Below are 8,428 nucleotides of genomic sequence, written 5' to 3' on the forward strand. Positions count from 1 at the left end.
AAGACATTGCTGTTAATAAATATTTTTAAGCAAATTATTCTTAAATCTGATGCTTGGCGCAAATGCTAAAATTTCTGCACTATTCTAAATACATATGAATGGGTGAAGATTCTGGTGAAAATATTTGAGAAGGGGTGTTGCTCAGTCACAAAAAATCATGCATGCTAACAAAAATCTGAGATTTGCTAGGACAGAGGGTTCCCCCAGCCCAACCAATAACCCAGGATTGAAAATTTGTCATCTTCTGCTGCCTCCTTTCTTTTTTGTTCCTCCACATCTTGGTCGTTTTTAAGTACTTGGAAATCTTCCCCGTGTGACCTTCCCAATTACTGTCTCCATTTCATTCCTTTGGTCACAGCCTTCTCTTCACTGTAACTTTTGCAAGAATCTTCCAACTGCAGTGCTGTTCTTAGACCTAGGCAAGAGGGGCCCTCGCCCTGGCCCTCCAGCTGTGCCCTTCTCCACAAGGAGAGGATGCTGCAGAGCTGCGGGATACGCCACTCGGAGTCCAAGCCCCCACTTCTAGGCCACAAATGGAATGCTATTGTTCAGATCCTGGAATTTCTTGTCCAAATAGTCCTAAGCCCGCTTCCAGAGCGTGGGTAGGCTTTTTCCTGGCGGCCATCCTGGCGTCGTGAATGTTGCAACCAGTATGCACAGGCCTGGATCTAAAGGGTGGCCTAGGGGTGGCTGTCTGAAGAGGGTGTGGCTCTGCAGTTGGTATGTGGGAGAGGCCATCACAGAGCTTGATGGTATCAGGGGAAGAAGAAGGGGCTGGGAGCCAGGGTCAGCTCTCTCTCTGATGCCACATTTTGTTATGAGCTTCTGAGGATTTAAAATTCAAACCTGGCTCTTTGGATTGTTATGATGGTGTACTTGTTAAGGTTGGAGGATAAAACATAATTTATTTAACCATTGGTCAGTTTAATCTGCAACTTTTAAGTGTTCCGACATCCAGTGTGTGGGCTTCTGCTTGTACTCTTGCCCCAGCTCTGCCAGCATGAGCAACAGGCCTGCCTCGCTGGTCCCCCGACACCCAGAATTTTTCAAGACAAACGTTAGATCCTCCAAGTCCTAAGCACAATGGGGAGGCATCAGTGGTATGTTAGGTTTTATGTCCAAGAATCTTTGGAAATGTACTTTGAGATTTTGCCCTCAGTTATTCATTTTGTGTCACTTACAAAGGAGTAAAAAGAAAGCAACGAGTTTAAATGACAGACTGCGCTGGTGAGTCCGTCAGCATCTCAAACCGATCCAATCACTACAGAGCCCAGAAAGCTATATAGGAAGAGAGGGCAAGTAAACCAGTCATCTACCTGTATCTGCATAAGCCTCCGTACAGTACCTTACCTCATCTGACCCCCACAAGGCAGTGAGGGTACTGTGTCAGTCCCATCTGCAGATGAGAAAACAGCCTTGGAGAAGGTGAGTGAGGTAGTAAGTCGCCTGAAGTCGTACAGCTAATAAATGGCAGAGTCTCCTAAGGCCTGATTCCAAACGCTTGCTTCTAGGGGGTACAGGATCCGACTTACTCTAAGACATACAGATGCACTTTTTATATTTGGCAAAGCTACCCTAGGAAGGTACATTTGGCTTCCAGTTCTGGTTTGGCACCGACAAATGTTTCTTGGGGAAGTCATCCAACACAAGTAGGCCTCAGTTTCCATCTCTGAGATAAAGGACTTGAAGCAGATAGTCACTAAGGTTTCTTCCAGCTCTGTGGTTCTTTTGCAGTCTATATCTCAGATTGATTTTCACGTCTCTGAAAGTGGCCCTGAAACCCAGGCAACGCAGTTGTATTATATTAATGAGTCTTTATCAAATGGCCCCAGGGGTCCTCCAATCCCCCAGGTTAATCAGATCAACTGGCACCTGTTTAATCAGAAGTTAAAAAAGAACCGCTGGGGACAAAATGACAAACCAACAGTACTTTTTTTCTTGCTGTTTCCAAACACTTTTAGGGACAAGACCACAGGGCAGTGTTTTGGCAGTGTTCTAGTAACAAGGGGTATTAATTGAATCCCTGTGTTAAACAACGTCAAATAGGTTTCTTTTGTAGAGTTCCTTTAATACTTACATAGATTATTAATTTTTAATATCCGAGAGGAAGATTTCTCATCTCCAGGAACCAGTGCTCAGAACATAGTTTTTGAAAACCCCTTTCTAAAGCATTTGGGATCTACTGATTTTTTCCAGCACCTCAGAATTTACCCCCAAAATGAAGTGTAGGACTTGGTGATGGCTGTATATACTAAGTGTGACATAAGATAATGGGACTATTTTTGTGTTTTCTAACAAACCTAAATGCAAGGCTTTACCTGTCCACACAGCTGTTCTTCAGGTACTTCCCTAGGAGATGATGTACTTAATGCAACATCCACTCAAACCCGCCATGGTGACTGGTGGAATGATGCTGGTTGTTTTAAAAGTTCCAGAAGTGGGCTTCTGAAAATGAAGTCTGAGCAGGATGTGAGCCACAGAAGGAAATTATCTATTTATTATTATTTGATGGGCCTACCCTTCATTTTTTTGAATCCAAAATCAGCTTCACTAATTGACATTTTCATCAAACTTAACTTCTAATGACCTTTACCTACTTTTGAAGTCAAATCAATCACTGTGGCAGACTGTACTTTCCAAAGATGCCTGCCATAATCCCATCCCACGTGCTTTTCTCGTCTTGAGACCTTGGGTCAGATCATAAAAATATCGTACACTTTTGCCTTGCTTTCTTGAAACAAACAAGCCCAAGTACAGAGACCACAGGTGGGTGTGCCTAGCGATGACCCACACCAATTAGACATATGAGTGATGACGTCTTTATCTGATCCCATCCTTCAGCCGGTGGATCACCTGGGCCTTCTTCCCAGCTGAGGACCTAGAATCACAGAGCAAAGACAAGCTGTCCCCTCTCTGCCCTGTCAGAATCCCTAACCCCCAGAATCCATGAACATAATAAAATTTGTGTCTGCAGATGCAAGCAACCACAGGTCAAAAATATTCGGGAAAAAAAAAATTCTAGGAAGTTCCAAAAAGCACAACTTGAATGAGCCTCATGCTCACGACTATTTACATAACATTTACATTGTATTGGGTATTATACGTAATATAGAGATGATCTAAAATACACAGAGAGGATGTGTAGGTTATATAGAAATACTATACCATTTCATATAAGGGAGTTGAACATCCATGAATTTTAGTATCCTGGGGGGTCCTGGAATCAACCCCCTTGGATAATGGGAAGCAACTGTAGTTCAGGTCCCTGAGTTTCATGGTGGTTTGTTAGGTAGAGCAGTAGCTAAACAACTCCCAAAGGAGAAGATGTGTTCCTGCTAAGGAAATACAAAGGAATGTGCGATTTATAATCCTAGCATCTTGGACCCCTTTGTATTGAAGGTTTTTAGATCGGTCCTCAAATCATCAGCATTTTAGCATTTTAATTTTCCCCAATCATAGTTTATTTAACAGAAAATTTCCAGGGACTTCAGATACTAAAACGCTTAGCATGTCCAATTCAACATCTAGAAACAGGGCTCACAAAATCAAAAGCCTCCAGGGGCCTGACATGTAAAAGAAATGAGTCAAGTAGAGCCTTGGGAGCCTGGGAGAAACTAGAGATTTGCAACAAAATTATTGGTTGTGACTTCTCCTGGAGAAAGTGACCTGTTCCCAACTTCCCTTCTAGAACTTTAAAGGAAGCTCTGTTGAACTATTGCAATGCCTGCCTTATGCCAGATCTCTTTTACAATCTCCAGAGGACACAGTGTCTTGCCCTGAGTCATCCCCAGAATCTGAATTCTTTGGATGTTGAAATATGGATTCAAAGGTTATTTCAAATTAAACTCACTGAGACTGATAAATAGGTTGGTGCCACAGGGCAGTCTTGACGAGAAGCCTCAGCAGAAAATTAGTCTGAAAACTAGAATTGGGTCATTTGCTATCACATTTCCAGGAATAAAATCCTTTTATGAATTCATAAATGTGGCTTGGGTTCTTGAGAATTCCAGGCTCTGTGACTGACAACTCATCTCCACTATCAACACTTCTGGATGTACATTTATAGCAATGTCTGCACAAACAAGCAATTTCTTCTTTGTTTATTGTTTTAAGATATATTTTCAATTAATTGATTATTATGTTTATGGTTGTCTTTCCTTCTGGAGCTGACACCTCCTTGGGGGAGCCTTTTCCTGTCTTGTTTGCTGTTATATCTCCTGTACTCAGATAGTGCCTGGCACATACCATGTACACACTAATTCTTAGTCAATTAATGAACAATGTCCCATTCATTTAGTCAACAAACATACAGTAAGTACCTACTATGTCAGGAATTGATCTTGGAAGTGGGGATAATATTATGAGCAACACAGGCCCAACTCTGCCCTCATGACACTTAAAATCTAGTGAGGGGAGGGGGCTGGAGAAATACCCAAGTAAATAAATAAACTCAATAATTTCAGTTAGTGCTTATAGCTGTGAAGAAAACAAAATAGTGTCCTGTGATTGAGGGGAAAATCCAGGGAAACCCTTAGAAAGACTGTTACTAATGAATGAGGGGGAGCCAGATGTTTATGTAAAGGGGAGAACAGTAGCAGTGGGATGAATGTTCCAGTAGCAGAAATAGCCAGTGCAAAGGTCCTGAGGCAGAACTTGTTTGGCTTATTTAATGGATATGGTACGTTGAGAACACAGTGCAGCTAGAGCTTGATGGAAGAGGGAGGGTCACCTGGTAGGGGATAAAGCTGAGATGTTGGCAGGGGCAGAGCAGGGAGGACATTGTAGGCCATGACAGAGACTGAGTCCAGGGGGTGCAGAGCAGCAAGCTATTAGAAGAGTCAAAGGAGCTGGTTGGCCCAGGCCTGTCCCTCATGGACCTAAAACAACATACAGATACAAATACAACAGAAACAGAAACTTCACTGTTTACAGCCGCAGCCTCCCAGGTGCTCATTCTTACACCAGACCTCTGAACTTTAGGACACCTGACCTTGCTGCTGCCTTTCTTTGGGACCAGCTGTCAGCAATATGACTCACTAGCTCTAGGAATTTGGAGTCCTGAGTTCCTGTGGGGCAGCTGTCAATGACATCATTGTCATTATCATTATTGCAGTAAAACATCCCAAGCTGCTTTGCTGTAGGTTGGACGAATCAGACTGCAACATCAGAGACCAGGCCTTAACAACAAAAGTATTTGGGATTAGCAGGCTGTGACAGTCCAAGGGCCAGCTCCTCCCGCAAGCCAGAGCTCTCAGCCTCTCTAATGAACTTCCCTTGGGTCTCGCCCTCCCACAGACTCTCCCTTCTGCCTATTCACAGCTGGAGCGGGGACCTAGGCGGCTGCTACTGTCTCCAGACTCCCAGATCCTCATCTTAACCTCTGTGGCAGGGGACACTCTGGCCTCTGTGAACAAGACCTAGTAGGTATGTGTCTGGAGAAAGTGGGGAGTAGGAAGAGGGGATGGGTGTAAAAAGATAAGAGATGGACTGTTGTGGTGGGGGTGACAGGGTTGAAGAGACTCAGCCAGATGAAGGGATTTGTCATCGGATGAGGTAAGAGTCACCTGGAATATTCAAGGGCGATAAAGTGGAAATTGGGTGCAATCTTTGGAGGCGTGAAAGGGACCTGTATACACTTTGTTAAAAGGTCAATGTGAAAAAGAATCTGTAACTTGTCGTTTTATAACCAGTAAATTGGTCCTTTAAGAGAGACGGCAGAATTCGAGCTTGGGGGCAAAGTTCCACAAATATGTGAAACATTTTATGTGAACTTCTCATTCAGCGGTAACCACTCTACTAGTTAATTAAGTCCAGTGATTTTGCAATGATAGATGACCAGCAAGAGCCATGCAGGTTAATAAATACTGGGAAAGGGGCTCCAGGCCAGTGACCACGCCAAATGTGAATTTCAAAATAACTGTGGGATTTGAGAGCTCAGGGAGAATTTAAACATCCTCTTATCTAGAGGGGCAAAACTGACCCACTTGCCTGGATGAGTTCTGTGTGTGAGGGGCTCAGGCAGGGCATGCTATCTTCATTGGCCCGGTCCTCACCTCACATCAGCCAGCTGCAGGAATTGTGGTACCTGGTTGCGCCCTGGCCAGTTTGAGGTTGTGACCACTGGTCAGCAAAGAAACCTCATTTTACCATGGGGGAAGGGAGAAGTCTCCCACAATATATTAACGAAACAATTAGCTATCCATGAACAATGGATAATGCTGGGGTGAGTGACCTAAGGGTTAAGGTAGGAGACTTGAAGAGAATTTGTTCAAACCAGTTGGAACAGAAAAAAAATTATACACTTTTAAATTGGTGCTATACTATTTCTTTCCAAAAGCAGTTTAAGAGAAACTCTCTCTTCAGTCCCAATCATTTTACGAGGTAGATTTACAAGTGTATCTGTTCCCACTTCACAAATTAAAAAACGGAAGCAAAGAAAAATGCCTTAACACCCGTGTCTCGATTCAAAAAATCCTCCAAAACCGGAGATGTGTGTAAAGCCAGTCTGAGAAGAAAGCTGTATAAATCACACAAGCAGGAAAGTTAGTGTCCTTGCAGTTTGGTAGCAATAACCCCATCAAGTGTTTTGGTTTCTGGGAATCCAAGGATTAACTTTCAGGGAACTATAAAGGTAGTAAAGACCTTTCCTTTCTTCTTTCTTCCCTCTCTTCACATCCCAGGAATTTCTTTCTTTCTTTTTCTTTTTCTCAATGCTTCTCTTTTCCAAAACAAGAAAATCTATTCCTAGTTTTTTCTTAGTTCTCTACAGCTGTGGGTTGTACTGATCCATTAGCTGATTATACTGTGGCATAAATGCATGTCCATGTTTGTGTTGCTCTGGCCAACTATTTGCATTTGAAGACTATTGCAAAGAGAAGATCGGCTTTCTGGTTAAAGGATTAAGACTCAGGTGAGGTTTATTTTGGGTGAGGCAGGAGAACCAAGAAGCAGCCTTTACTCTCAAGTCTATCTGAAAATGTACTTGACTCATCTTTTGGAACCTGAAAGTCCCCTCCCCACCTTCCCTCCCTTTTCTGTTGAGAAGAGGTGGGTTGGGGCACGTGAGTGAGAGAAGAAGGTTCTGGAAGGGGTAAGCTGTTGGGTTGGAGTGTCATAGTCCCCCGAGCCACTGAACAGGACCCGGCTTCACTGATAGGGATTAGCCTCCCCTTTATTTTATTTATTTTTCCAAATGTTTTATTATTTAAAAAAATTTTTTTGGAGAGGAGGTAATTAGGTTTTACTCATTTATTTTTGGAGGAGGTACTGGGGATTAAACCCAGGACCTTGTATACACTAAGCTTGTGCTCTGCCACTTGAGCTGTACCCTCCCCCTCCTTCCTTTCATTCTGTTCATTTCTCATTTTCTCCTCTTTACCCCTGTCCTAAATTAATAGTCACCAGAATTTCCCCAGGGTAACTGCACTCCTTTCTTGAAGTCCCAGAAAACATCCCTAAGCCTCCCACAGTTCCACCCTCTGCTGACAAGGTTTCTGTGACATAGAGATGGTGTCCATATGGGATTGGGCTTTTCCTCGCTCTCCAAAGCGAAACTGCTCTCAGGGGCTCCCATATGAAAGGCAAATGGATTTAACAATTTCAAACACGCTTTTATTAAACTTTTATGTACTGAAACACTGTAAGAATAGTACAGAGAACTTCTGTGTACCCTGTACCCAGATTCATCAATTTTCCAACATTTGCCACATTTCTTTTTATCATTCTCCCCTTCTCTTCTCTCCCTCCCTCACATGGCCCTGCCACTATTTTACTACTTTTTTTTTAACCATTTGAGAGTAGATGGCAAGTATCATGCTTCTTCAATGTGTATTTCCTAAAAACAAGGGTTTTCTTTTCTTTTTTATTTTTATTTTTAAAATTTTGTTTTTTATTCAAGTGTAGTTAATTTACAATGTTAATTTCAGGTATATAGCAAAGTGATTCCGTTATACATATACATACATAAATATTTTTTCAAATTCTTTTACATTATGTTATTATAAGAAATTGAATATAATTCTCTGTGCTGTAACCATAGGAACAAGGATATTCTTTTACATAACCACAATATAATGAACAAATTCTAGAAATTTAATATTGATAAAATAATTATATCTAATCTACAGTCTATATTCCAACTTTGTCACTTGTCCAAACAAGATTTCCCCCATCATATAAGATCATACCATGTTTCTAGTCTCCTTTAATCTGAAAAAATTCCTCAGTCTGTCTTTGTCTTTCATGATATCGGGCTTTTTGAAGAATGCAGGCCAATTATTTTCCATGTTCTTCATCTGGTTTATGTAGTGTTTCCTCACCAGAATTAGATTCAAACTATGCAACCCCAGCTAGATCATTACTTGGTGATTCTGTGTTCTCCCCAGACTGTCACATCTGGGGATACATGATACCTGCCAGCGTCTACTGG

Source organism: Camelus dromedarius, chromosome 5 (assembly GCF_036321535.1).
Source record: "Camelus dromedarius isolate mCamDro1 chromosome 5, mCamDro1.pat, whole genome shotgun sequence".
NCBI lineage: Eukaryota > Metazoa > Chordata > Mammalia > Artiodactyla > Camelidae > Camelus > Camelus dromedarius.